Here is a 14,995-nt window from a genome sequence, read left to right as displayed (position 1 = left end):
TTTTTGTAGTAGTAGTTTTCTTACTTATTTGGTTTTTATTGAGTTCTTACGAATTTTTTGATCATGCAGCTATTTTAGAATAGGAACCGGATAATTAAAAAAAAAAAGAGAAGAGGAGCACATGACGCTCAAGCGTCGCTGACGCATACGCGTCATATGCATGTGCGTGAAAAATAACATTTAACAGAGAGATGCGCGGGAGTGGCGCAGGAATGGAGCCTTTCACACAAACGATCCCACGCGTTCGCGTACCCCACGCTTTCACGTCATTTGTGATTTTTGCCATTCACGCAGGCGCGTCACTGACGCGGACGCATGACCTGCAAAATCAACGTAAAAGAGTGTTTGGACAGAGAGTTGTGCTGGCTTGGGGCAAGAAGTGTGCTAAAAGTACAAATTTGGTCACGCGGACGTGTGACTGACGCGTCCGCGTCAATTGCACATATGGCCATCCACGCGTTCGCATGCATGACGCGAACGCGTCGTATGAAAATTTGGCTCCCAAGCCATGCGAACAGAAAGTCGCGCGGGCGCGCGGCTGGCTTCGCGCAAATCGCACAAAATCCAGGGCACGCGGACGCATGCCTGACGCTTACGCGTCATTATGGAAATATCGTGACCCACGCGAACGCGTGCTGCACGCGTTCGCGTCGCTTGCGCCACACTAAGTTCGTCGCCCAGTTTTCTTTCTCTCTCTCCCAATCCTAATTCTCTCTTATTCTTTTATCCTTTTATTTTTCTTTCCTCAAAATATTTATCTCTTTCTATTTTCAGTTCTTATTTGCTTGAGGACAAGCAAATCTTTAAGTTTGGTGTTGACGCTTCGCTTAAAGCTTTTCTGTTTATTCCTGGTGCACGGAATTGTGATCATCAACAATGGCTCTAATAATTTGGTAGCTCTCACACATGAATTACACTTAGTCACAACTCCGCACAACTAACCAGCAAGTGCACTAGGTCGTCCAAGTAATACCTTACGTGAGTAAGGGTCGATCCCACAGAGATTGTTGGTATGAAGCAATCTATGGTCATCTTGTAGATCTCAGTCAGGATGATTCAAATGTGATTGGATTAGATAATTAAAAGATAAATAAAATAGGATAGAAATACTTATGTAAATTAATGGTGGGAATTTCAGATAAGCGTATGGAGATGCTTGTCCCTGTTGAATCTCTGCTTTCCTACTGCTTTCATCCAATCTTTCTTACTCCTTTCCATGGCAAGCTGTATGTAGGGCATCACCGTTGTCAATGGCTACATCACATCCTCTCAGTGAAAATGGTACAAATGCTCTGTCACAGCACGGCTAATCATCTGTCGGTTCTCAATCAGGTTGGAATAGAATCCCGTGATTCTTTTGCGTCTGTCACTAACGCCCAGCCTTCAGGAGTTTGAAGCTCGTCACAGTCATTCAATCCCGAAATCCTACTCGGAATACCACAGACAAGGTTAGACTTTCCGGATTCCCATGAATGCCGCCATCAATTCTAGCTTATACCACGAAGATTCTGATTAAGGAATCCAAGAGAGATGCGCCCGGTCTAAGGTAGAACGGAAGTGGTTGTCAGTCACGCGCGTTCATAGGTGAGAATGATGATGAGAGTCACGGATCATCACATTCATCAAGTTGAAGTGCAACGAATATCTTAGAACAGGAATAAATCGAATTGGATAGAAGATAGTAGTAATTGCATTGAAACTTGAGGTACAGCAGAGCTCCACACCCTTAATCTTTGGTGTGTAGAAACTCCACCGTTGAAAATACATAAGTGATCAAGGTTTAGGCATGGCCGAATGGCCAGCCCCCAAAATGAAAACCAGGATGTCAAAATCCAAATATGGAACCAAGATATCTAATAGACTAGTAAAAAGTTCTATTTATACTAAACTAGCTACTAGGGTTTACAGAGGTAAGTAATTGATGCATAAATCCACTTCCGGAGCCCACTTGTGTGTGCTTGGGCTGAGCTTGATCTATCCACGAGCTGAGGCTTCTCTTGGAGTTGAACGTCAGGTTGTAACGTGTTTTGGGCGTTCAACTCTGGTTCATGACGTGTTTCTGGTGTTTGACTCCAGAATGCAGCATGAAACTGGCGTTGAGCGCCAGTTTATGTCGTCAAATTCCGAATAAAGTATGGACTATTATATATTTCTGGAAAGCTCTGAATGTCTACTTTCCAACGCCTTTGAGATCGCGCCATTTGAAGTTCTGTAGCTCCAGAAAATCCATTTTGAGTGCAGGGAGGTCAGATTCCAACAGCATCAGCAGTCCTTTGTCAGCCTCTTATCAGAGTTTTGCTCAGGTCCCTCAATTTCAGACAGAAAATACCTGAAATCACAGAAAAACACACAAACTCATAGTAAAGTCTAGAAATGTGAATTTAGCATAAAAACTAATAAAAACATCTCTAAAAGTAACTAGATCATACTAAAAACTACCTAAAAACAATGCCAAAAAGCGTATAAATTATCCGCTCATCACAACACCAAACTTAAATTGTTGCTTGTCCGCAAGCAACTGAAAATCAATTAGGATAAAAAGAAGAGAATATACTATAAATCCCAAAATATCAATGAATATTAATTATAATTAGATGAGCGGGACTTGTAGCTTTTTGCTTCTGAACAGTTTTGGCATCTCACTTTTTCCTTTGAATTTTAGAATGATTGGCTTCTCTAGGAACTTAGAATTTCGGATAGTGTTATTGATTTTCCTAGTTAAGTATGTTGATTCTTGAACACAGCTACTTTTATGAGTCTTGGCTGTGGCCCTAAGCACTTTGTTTTCCAGTATTACCACCGGATACATAAATGCCACAGACACATGACTGGGTGAACCTTTTCCAGATTGTGACTCAGCTTTTCTAGAGTCCCCAGTTAGAGGTGTCCAGAGCTCTTAAGCACACTCTTTTTGCTTTGGATCACAACTTTAACCACTCAGTCTCAAGCTTTTCACTTGGACCTGCATGCCACAAGCACACGGTTAGGGAGAGCTTGATTTAGTCGCTTAGGCATGGATTTATTTCCTTGGGCCCTCCTATCCATTGATGCTCAAAGCCTTGGATCTTTTTTGCCCTTGCCTTTTGGTTTTAAGGGCTATTGGCTTTTTTTGCTTGCTTTTTCTTTTTCTTTCTATTTTTTTTCGCCTTTTTTTTTCGCAAGTTTTTGCTTTTTCACTGCTTTTTCTTGCTTCAAGAATCAATTTTTATGATTTTTCAGATTGTCAATAACATTTCTCTTTGTTCACCATTCTTTCGAGAGCCAACAATTTTAACATTTATAAACAACAAGATAAAAAATATGCACTGTTTAAGCATTCATTCAGAAAACAAAAAGTATTGTCACCACATCAATATAATTAAACTAAATTCAAGGACAATTTTCAAAATTTATGTACTTCTTAAAAGCATAGCTTTTTTGCTTTTCTTGCTTTTTCATAACCATTGATGGCACCTAAGGACAGAGAAACCTCAAAAAAAAAAAAAAGAGAGAGAGAGAAAAGAAAGAGAAGACAAAAGAGAAGACAAAAGCTTCCACCTCTAAGTCATGGGAGATGGAGATATTCATCTCAAGGGTCCATAACTCAGTAGAAGAGCATTTGACTGCACATCAAGAGAGCATGAGAAATTCCCTCATCAAGAAATCCCTGAGATACCTCAGGAGATACATGTTTCTCCACATAATTATTGGAAACAACTAAGGATAGGAACACCAAAATCACTAGGGATCATGCAACAGAAGGAAGGAAGAGACATAAAGGAGCTCAAAAAGCACCAAAAGGGAGGCGAATCATCTTCACGGAGGAGCACAACCTGAAGAATAAAGCGACCGCTAGGATAACTAAGGTGGTTGAGTTCCTTTCATTTTTATTCCTCCCCTCTTTTTTCGATGTTATGTTCTGGCTTTCTGCTATTTTGCTTTGTTTGTTGCATGATCTTTTATTAGTTAGAATTCTAGGACTAGTTTTTTTTTAATTTCTTTAATGCTGAAAAGATATTTCATGTACCACTCACTGAACTTGAATCTAAAAAGAAAAGAAAAAGAAGTGATGTATTGCATGAGAAATTGAGTTTAATTCTAAGAATAGTCTTATTTACTTAAATGTGGTGGTATTTTCTATGATTTTTTAATGCATGATATGAACAGTGCATATTTGAATTTGAATCAAGGGATGTTGATGTATAAGGAACAGGAATTTAGAGAATTATTATGACTTCTCTGAAATAAACAAAAATTTAATCCTTGAAGCAAAAGAAACAGCAAAAGAAAAAATCATTATATAAATAAATAAATAATAATAAAAGCAAGGTCCAAGGCTCTGAGCATCAATGACTAGGGAGGTCGGACATGATTAAAAGCTCAAAGAGTTGTTTCCCTAGTCATATGCTTGTGGTGTGATTGTGTCAAGTAATCCTTGAGATAGAACACTTAGAGTCGAGACCAAGTGCGTTTAACAGAGTATGCCAAAGGCTTTGAGCACCACTGTCTGGGAGTAATTGAAAGAAAAATCAGAACTCAAAGAGAGTTCCCCAGTTAAGTGCTTGTGGTGTTTCGGTGTCAAGTAACTCTTGAGACAAAACATTTAAAGTCACGGCTAGGCTCAAGGTGCAAAGCACCAAAGAAAATAAATTAAAGAAAATTTTGCTGTGTTCAAGGATTAAACTGAAATATAAAAGATCAGAGAATTCATAATATTATCCGGATTCTAATTCCAGATGACAGTGACATCATTCTGATTTAAAGGAGAGTGAGATGCCAAATCTATCCAGGATTACAGTTATAAACCTCACTATAAAAAGAGACATGAGCTTAACCGAACTCTCATTCTCATGCAAATTCACATCCTAAGCCTATATTAGTTTTGGTTGCTTGAGGACAAGCAACAGTTTAAGTTTGGTGTTGTGATGCGTGAGCATCTTGTCTATCTTTTCCTAGTGAGTTTGCATCTAATTTGTTGAGTTTAATTAAGAATTAATTATATTTTAGCCACTATGGATGCTATTTTGAGTTTTGTGCAATTTTATTTATTTTAGGTAGCATTCGGAGGGATTTGATGAAGTTTTTGCAGAGAAAAAGAAGAAACCAAAGAGATGACCAGCGAAGACCGACGCGGACGCATGGCCCACGCGACCGCGCGAAATGGAGAAATCGCAATGACGCGATTACGTGCCTGACGCAAACGCGTGGACTGGAATCTGCACAAATGACGCGAGCGCACGGACGACGCGGACGCGTCACATACGTGATCTGCAATAATACAGAAAACGCTAGGGTGATTTCTGGGCTGTTTTGACCCACTTTCCAGTCCAGAAAACATAGATTAGAAGCTGCAGAATGGACAAAGCAAGTGGTCCCCACCCATCAACTGAAGATCTGTAAATTAATTCGAATTTAAATTCAAATCTTATCTTTTGGGAAAAGATATTATTTTTATTTTTAGATAATTAGATTTTAAATTAATTAGGATTAGTTATAAATAGGGGAGACTTCTCTTCTATTCACACATTACATGAGGGGAATTCCATTAGGAAATTCTATACAAATTTACATTCTACATTCCATGAGCAACTAAACCTCCACTGTTAAGGTTAGGAGCTCTGTCTATTTGTATGGATTGATTTTATTACTTTTTCTATTTTAATTTATGTTTTGGATTTATATTTAAGAATTGTTTTCGTTCTTTATCTTATGAATTTGGGTGGAACGGAAGTATGACCCTCTTTCTATTTGAGTTTTTGTATAACTTGGAAAAGCTCTATACTTGAACAACAGCTTGAAAACATATTCTCCTAAATTCTAATTATCTGGATTTAACGGGATACGTGACATATAATCCTTTTATTCTTTGGGTAATTAGATTTTTTGTGGCATGCAAACTGGAATTTGATCATGTACCCTTTAATTGGAATTAATTGACCAAGGAATTGGCAGTTAATGAATTTTAGAGAATACTATGAAGGTCTAAGGAATTAGGGTCTAGTCACATATAGTTTGCCATAAATTAAATCCTACATAATTAAAATAGTTAGTAAGAAAAGTTAATTCGGAAAAATAGATAACTCTGAAGCCTTAACTGTTTATCTATATTTTATTCCCAATTTATTTAATTGTCTATACTTTTGATATTTTGAATTCGAACTTAAACCTTTTGATCATCTCAAAACCAATTTCTGCTTGCCTGACTAAGCCAATCAATCAATCATTGTTGCTTGATCCATCAATCCTCGTGGGATCGACCCTTACTCACGTAAGGTATTACTTGGTACGACCCGGTGCACTTGCCGGTAAGTAGTGTGGGTTGTAAAATACCGCACCATTAGGTCCTTTTCCCCAGGCGCCAGGACAAGTCAAATACTTAATCGTGGGAATAGATTACTTCACAAAGTGGATAGAAGCAAAACCATTAGCCACCATCACAGCCCAAAGAAGTCGGAGATTCCTCTACAAAAATATCATCACAAGGTATGGAATACCTTATTCCATTACTACAGATAACGGAACCCAGTTCACCGACTCCACCTTTAGAAACATAGTGGCCAGTATGAAGATCAAACACCAGTTCACCTCGGTGGAACATTCCCAAGCAAATGAACAAGCCGAGGCAGCCAACAAAGTCATATTGGCAGGGCTAAAGAAAAGACTACAAGATGCAAAAGGAGCCTGGACAGAGGAGCTCCCCCAAGTGTTGTGGGCTTACCGGATGATACCACAATCTGCCACTGGAGAAACGCCCTTCCGACTTGTCTATGGTGTAGAAGCTATGATACCAATGAAAATCAGTGAACAAAGCCCAAGGGTGATCCTCCATGATGAAATCAGGAACATACAGGGGCACAAAGAGGAACTTGATTTGCTCCCCGAAGTCCGAGAGCAAGCCCAGATAAGAGAAGCAGCATTGAAACAAAGGATGACTATCAGGTACAACAAAAAAGTCATTCAAAGGAGCTTCACCCCAAACGACTTGGTCTTAATCAGAAATGACATAGGAGTCAACAAGTCTGGGGAAGGAAAGCTCGCCGCTAATTGGAAGGGACCATACAAGATTAGGGAAGTACTAGGAAAAAGCTATTATAAGGTGACCGACCTAAACGGCACCGAGTTACCAAGGTCGTGGCATGCTTGTAACATGAAAAGGTACTATAGTTAAATGCGAACTCTACTCCCTGATGTACTCTTTTCCCAACTTCACGATTTTTTCCCAAAAATCAAAGGGTTTTTTCTGAAGAAGGGTTTTTAACGAGGCATCACAGTAGAGACTAAGGGGGAATAGATTATTAAAAACCCTTAGTAGCAGTAGGGTACCTTCCCAAATAAATAAAGATTCTTTGCAATATCTCTTATAAATTCCTTCTCGTCTGTTTTTTCTTTCTACGAAACGCGCCGACTTAAGCTCGACAAAGCGTGAAAATCCCATGAACCGACCTAGATGGTCGTCAGGATAAAACGACGAGGTACAAGTCGGTGTAAAGAGGTTATAAAGGTTGATTGTAAGAAACTCGGAGACACTCCGACTCATAAGTCGAGATGAAAAACCGAGTAGGAGAAAAAAATGCATCGCAAAAATAACCTAAGTCATAGGAACTCAATGAATCAAAAAATTGAGTATAAGAAATACTAAAAAGAGATCGAAAAACCTATTAAAAAGCCAAAGCTAAAGGCTGTCCTAAGCCCTTAAAACAAAAAGGCTCAAAAGGGATAGACAGCCTAGAAAAAGGTTTTCAAAAGATCAAAGGGGTTTTTCAAAAACGCCAAAATCAGAAAAGCATGCACACCAAAAGGTAACTAAAACCCTTATCCAAAAAAGGGTATTTCTAAGTATTTTTTGTTTACGGCCTTAAGAGACCAAGAAAAATGTCAACCAAGTCACCACTACAAACATAAAAAAAGAGAGTTTAAAAAAGAGGGGACCCACAGGCCGGGCCCCCATATAGCCAACAAATTCTTTAGAGAACATCACCACCAGAGTCGGGAAGAGTAGTCGGAGCGCCATCAGGACCAGGGAGAGAAGTGTCTGTAGGAGATGGAGAGGAGGTTCTGTGAGACCTTGAGGAACTCGGAGCATCCTTTGGACGAGGAGGGGACTCAATGATTCTTTGCCCCCGAGTCTTCAAATCTGGCTCAAAGACAACCTCGAAAGTAGGAGGAGAAACTATGGCACCATCAATGATGACCTTGTCGGGATCCAAAGGAGAGAGATCCAGGTCGGGAGCAAGGACTCCGACTTGCTCCTTAAAAATCCTCCAGGCCTCCTCAGCTCCTTCAGCAATAGAATCCTCCAACTCGGCGTAAGCATTCCGAGAATTCAACAAGTCCTTCCTTACCACCACGAGGTCCTTGAACAAGCTCGAATAACTCTCCTGCGCCTTCTTCCTCAAGCCCTCCCGAAGGCCATCCCTCTCCTCTTTCAACTTAGCGACCTTCTCCTTCAACTTCTTGTCATTTTTCTGATATATGAGAAGCCTTTCCTCCAACTCTTCAACCCTCGAGGTTGAACCCAGAGAGCTAAGAGGAGTCTTCTCAAAAATATCAAGAAACTTGGTGCACACCGCCGCCCCCTGATATTCTGCTGAGCCAGAATAGTGAGGTAGTTCTGGATAGAAACATCATCCATACCTATACGGGTATGGAGAAAGATGTATTTTCGGATAAATGCAGGAGCATCCACCTTAGCCTCACCTTCAAAAAAAGAGATAGACTCTAAAGTCTTACGCTTCTTCTTCTCTGGATCAGGAGAAGGTCGGGGGGGAGGGGGCGGCTGAGAAGAAGTCGAGGAGGAAATGACGATGGTTGAGAAGGAGTCCCCAAACTTCGGGAAGAAGGGGGAGGAGGAGGAAGAGGAGAGCTAGTTATCCTGGCACCGCCAGCCCTAGCACGGGACCTCGCCTTGGCCTCCTGGACTCTCTGGTAAGATTCACTGGAACTCTTTTTCGCCATCTCTGTTCAAAACAAATTAATAGTCAGAAGAACAAGTCGGAAGAAACAAAGTCGGAAAACATAAACAAAGTAAAGGCTACCTAATTGTGTTTGGACAAAGGTCGGAGTCCCTGGAGAAACTTCTTAGTATCTAGATATGGGGCCCTCCCCCACACTTCTCGGAGGAACCCCACAATGGCTGCCTCCACCTCATCCAGGTCATCCAAACCATATTTCTCACAGGGGGAGGCCTCTAGCCAGTATAGAGAAAAGCGAGGGGAAGAACTCTCGTCTAAGAAAAAGGGGTGGTGACCCTCTATGCCTTGAACTTTGAAAAAATAATTTTTGAAGTCATGGAAGGATTCGTCAAAAAGGGTAAAAACTCTCCGACCTTGTATAGCTCGGAAAGACACCCATTGTTGCTTGTTGTTTAGCCCACTGAAGGGCTTGGTCATGTGGAAGAGATAAAAGAAAATCCTCAAGGAAGTCGGAAAGTCTAAAGCGTGACTAATAAACTGGTAAATTTTCAAAAAATCCCAGGAATTGGGGTGAAGTTGGGTAGGAGCAACTCGGCAGTGACGTAAGACAATAATTTCGAAGTCAGAAAATGGAAGAAAAACAACCAAACGGGTAACCATGCTCTCATACATGTAGAAGAAATAAGGAGCCGCTTCAGTAGCCCTCCCGAAGCAAACCCGGTCTTCCGGACCCGGGACCACCAATTCGTACTTCGGCTCATCCTCCTCAGAAGTACAAATTTTGTGGTGAGTGCAAAAGTTGGTAATAAATTCGGCATCAACCAAAGGTTCCTCTCCTAAAATAGTAACATCGACCCACTGAGCAAGAATTTCTATGGAAGACATTTTTCTTTTCCTAAAAAGGATTAGCGAAACCTACAAAGGAAAAAAGAAAAAGATCAAGAACAGGGTCTCTAAGGGGACATGGAATCAAACAGAAGCCTACAGAGTAAACTCCTCTCTCTAAGAAAGTAAAAGCATGCAAACAGAAGCACCTAGTAAAAGAGAAGGGGAGAAAGAACCAACCTTTGCCTGGAAAAAGGTAGAGGAAGATGAAAGCCTTCAAACAAGAATTCCCCACGAACAGATGAGAAGCAAAAAATCGCAGAAACGAAACAACGAAAGAGAGGAAAAGTATTTATAAACACGTTAAGGGCATAATGGTAAAAACAGAAGCGGTCATTAATGAGTGCACCGTTACCAAGGTAATCAATCCCTACGCGAACCTCTAACGGACGCGACGTTTGATTAGACGTAACTGTGAAAATCAAAAGCCACGAAAAGTCACGTCGGTTCCCAAGGATCACGTCGGTTCCCTCCTAGGTCGGCTACGACCCCGAGTAGAATACTCGAACCCAAGTCTTAAAAGAAATTGGGCTCGAGTAGGGGCACTGTTCATACCCTGACCCAATGATAAGGCCCAGGACCCAACGAAAGGCCCAATCCAAAGGATTGAGCCTCGCCCTATACCGACCTACTCCTGACGAAGTCGGTTCTCACCACGACTTATCCCAAAGAAGTCGGGGACGAAGATTGGCTGGCAGATAAACACTCATTCAAATGAGTAACCGCCCCTAAAATCTCTTTACCCACTTCCAGAAGCCATATCGTAACCTCCCTAAGATAAAGGGACGGTTATACACCCTGAAAAGTGGAACTACTCCAACGGTGGTTATTGGTTCACCACTATAAATACACTGACATCCCTTAGGTATCTCTAAGCCCCAATACTCTCTAGACCTGCTTACACCCTTGCTGACTTAGGCATTGGAGTGTCTTTGCAGGTACCACCCCCATTCACTCGTATTCACAAGTCGGACGGAAGCCTAGGAGCGTGATTCTCTTCGAAGATTTCTCTCCACAAACGATTGGGTCAACCTAACGAGTCAAACCCATTATCTCCGGTTACCCCACGTAACAATATTAATAATTGATTTTAATGTATACTTAACATTATTCATACAAAAAAAATATATATGAAATATGTTTTCTATTAATAAAAATATGATAACTTTAGTTAACAAGATAAGGGTCTTTATATAAATGTTTTTTATATTTTGTAAAAAATTTTAAAATTTTAATTATATATTATCATGTTAATAAAAAAATTATTATTTAAATATTCATTTAAACTCTAAATGAATTTGATTAGGTGTAAATATTTTAAAATAACGGTTACAAATTTTGATATACACCAAGTCACTAATATTGTGAAATGTACGCACTTATATATTATATATATATATATATATATATATATATATATATATATATATATATATATTTTTTTCTTTCTTTCTATTGAGGATAGTTAATTTGTTATTAGTTTGACAAATATAAATTGTAGTAACAATGCAAGAATAAAACAGATAAACAGTTAATTATCATGTAATTTCTTAATAAAGCCAAGCAAGTTCGTACATGTATATCATGTATATAATATAAGGTTATAAAAGTAATTAAATTGTGCATAATTTACCATAAACAGTTTCGGAGGAAATAGCGGCTGAAGCTACCAACTTCCACAAGAACGCTGACATGGACTCAGGTTTTGTGGGCCTAGCACTATTTGAGGTTGCAAGTGTCTGTATGTGATTGAATTGTTCAACGGTGATGTAGTATAACTGGCTGATGACTGGGCCGAGATCGGGCTTGTTATTGGGCTCGGGCTTGGATGGAGGGGGTAGATCCGTATAGGGAACATACATGCGGTCAATTGAAGGGTGGATTGAGGCGGGGGGGGGGGGGGGGGGGGGGGCGTTGTGGGCTGAGGAGGGAGCGACGAAAACAAGGTTGATGAGTTAAGATGGTGGGCTTTGTGGGCTGCGATAATTGGGCCCATGATACGAGGAACATGTTTGCACTGTAAGCATCTGCGATGCGATGGTCAAAACTACATGCTACTATTAACCCACCACACTTTAGTGAAGTTGCCTGCATAAATTTATCTTTAATTACAATAATCAAACCAAAATATAAGTATTATCATTTTTCATATAAATATAATATAGCAATCTATAATATTCTATTAGATATATAGGATCAAATGGAAATTGTTTCTTCTGTAAAACCCATTGTTAAATTGAAAATTTATATTTTTCTTTAGCATAAATAGTGCTAATAGACACAAATCTATATTATGCAAACCATGAGAATTTTTTTGAGGGTTTGTGATAAGATTGACAGTATATGCAGGAGCTTCGTTTGGGGAGGTAATAACTCTGGTAAGAAAATTCACTTATTTAGCTGAAAAAAGTTATGTTCTCCGAAGAAATCTGGAGGCCTGGGGTTTAGATTTGCCATAGTGATGAACGATGCAAATCTGATGAAACTGGCCTGGAAGTTAATTCATAATAGGGATTCTTTCTGGGTACAAGTCCTCCGCAGTAAATATAGGTGTGGTGATAATACCATCCCTTTGATGAAGCCTTTCAACGTATGTCTAACGCTTGGAAAGGTATCTCTCACATTTGGAAACAATTTGAGAGGAACCTTATCTGGAGGATTGGTTCAGGTCAGACCGTGAATTTTTGGAAGCATCATTGGATCCCAGGTGTTCATTGCTTGATGGACTTTGCCCAAACAGAGGTAACATCGAACATGAGAGATGAAAAAGTCTGTGACTATGTGGTGAATAATAATTGGAATTATGATCGTATCGGTTACAATTTGGGGGATGATTGGCTCTCCATCTTTGCCTCTATTAAGCCACCAGAAGTAGAGTTAGGTGAGGATTCGATTGCTTGGATGCTAACACCGAATGGGGTGTTCTCCATAAAATCAGCTTGTTATGCCCTTGCATCCCCTGCTAGTTCTGAGAATACGAGCCTTTTTACTCAGATATGAAAGTTGGAAGCCCCTCAAAGGCTTCGCAGTTTCTGCTGGTTGGTAGCCAATAATGCACTTCTTACGAATGAGGAGCGTGTTCGGAGAAATATAGCTCAGTCTGCTTTGTGCGGTGTTTGTGGCAGCAACTTAGAATCTTTGCTCCATGTCTTGCGGGACTGTCCAGTCGCATATAGAACATGGAAGAGCATTGATGACAGGTTGGATGCGGAGAATTTCTTCACCAAACCTCTTATCCCTTGGTTGATGGAGAACTTATCTATCCAATCTTCTTTCAAAGGGGTTCCATGACCCCTCCTCTTTACTAGTACCTTAAACTTCCTGTGGTTTCAAAGGAACACTTTTGTCTTTGACAATGATAGAGTCCCAGATGAAAGTAAGATTTATGAAATAGCCTGGTATATGGCACAGGACTATCACAGGGCGCATTCTGAGTCTATATGATCTAGGAGAAGAGTGGAGACTTTTGCAGAGAAGCTCATTAAGTGGCAGCCACCTCCTCCTCCTTTTATCAAGTTGAATTCGGATGGCTCAGTTAGTAAGGATGGCAGAGCAGCTTGTGGTGGTATCCTTAGAGACAGCAATGGTCAGTTCTTAGCTTGCTATAGTGCGAATTTGGGTGCATGCACTGTGACTGCAGCTGAGCTTTGGGGCATACTCTTCAGCCTTGAACTAATCATTAACTTGGGACATTCCTATGTTGAAATTGAGGTTGATTCAGCGGTAGCAGTGCAGCTATATTCTTAGGATTTGGGTAACCTACATTCGGTAAGAACTCTTGTATCAGCAATAAAGATCAGGTGCATCAGACTCAGCAGCTGGACTCTTCACCATGAATTCAGGGAAGCAAACTCTTGTGCCGATAAATTGGCATCTTTTGGTTATAGTTTAAGCTATGGTTGTCATTTTTTTTTTCATTGCCACCTTGTATTTTCTTGCATTTCTTTACTGATGCCGTAGGAACGTTCACACCAGAATAATTTCTGGTTAGTTTTATCCTCTTTTGGCGTTTAGCCCCGTTGTTAATAAAAAAAAAACAAAAATATAAGATTAATCAAAATAGTGTCTATTAATAATTTATCTTTCGGTTATTAAATAAAAGGTTCGTAGTAATAATAAAAATATAAAATCTATCAAAATGGTAAATATATTTAAAGTTTATGCATTGATAATTTCAAAGAATTTTATGTAAATAATTAATCGATATTATATAACAAAAATTATTTTTAATGATAATAATATAATGATCACTATATATCTTATTTAATTTATATTTTTAGAATAATGAAATTTTTATTGTAATTACTACATGTTATAATAAAAATTATATAATTTTTGGAGTTATTACAAATATTTTTATTGACAATTATATAATTATCGTTAAAATTTTTTAATAACAAAGTATAAGAGAATTAATGTTTAATAATTATTAATAAATATATTAATGATTATTTTTATTACTACTAAAAGTAAAATAAATAATCGTTAAAAGTAATTTTTTTAATAATAATGCATGTATTGTCAAATTAGTAAAAATAATTAATTTAATTTTCAAATTTTTTATTTAAATATATGAATCTGATTCTTTGATTGTATAGATTTTTTATACCGTTAAGACATCAAATAAATTAAACTCTTTAAAATAACAATTTTTTTTATTAACATATACAATAATGAAGGATATTTTATAATGAAAAAATATATATCAAATCTCTCTAAATTAAAATAGAGATATACCTGAACAGCAAGGACGCCATGCTTCTTGTTTGGAACAAACTTGCCTTCAATGGATTCATCAGGGTTATACAGGTTAAGACTATTCATTACAGCTTAATATATTATTATTATATTATCATATCACCAAAAAAATCGTTCAATAGCCATCAATGATGATTTAATGGTGTAAGATTAGTGTGAGATTTTATCTAATAACTCACATTTTTCTGTTGATTACATATTGACCAAAATTCAATAAAATTACTAACCCTAGACTTTTCCATAATTATATAGGTAGGTATACTATAACTCAGTCAATGTAATTATATTCCAATGTCCCCTATATAACTTAGTCAATTATATTCCAAAGCATATATATACCTTTAAATAATAAAATAAAATTTTCTTTGTAGTTCTAAAATTTTAAATTGAATGTAATTAAATCCTTACAATTTTATAATATATTAAGAGCAATGCTAGGGGCCAGTAATTTTTGTGATTGT

The 14,995-nt window shown here is 38.5% G+C and overlaps 1 pseudogene; it reads right to left on the bottom strand.

Moving 5' to 3' along the window:
• The window catches only part of LOC130939251 (coniferyl alcohol acyltransferase-like), a 33,620-nt pseudogene extending 19,020 nt beyond the window's left edge, over nucleotides 1-14,600 (bottom strand).
• Between the last annotated feature and the right edge of the window lie 395 nt (nucleotides 14,601-14,995).

This window comes from Arachis stenosperma, chromosome 7 (genome assembly GCF_014773155.1).
Source record: "Arachis stenosperma cultivar V10309 chromosome 7, arast.V10309.gnm1.PFL2, whole genome shotgun sequence".
Lineage (NCBI taxonomy): Eukaryota > Viridiplantae > Streptophyta > Magnoliopsida > Fabales > Fabaceae > Arachis > Arachis stenosperma.
This window is presented reverse-complemented; position numbering and strand designations above follow the sequence as displayed.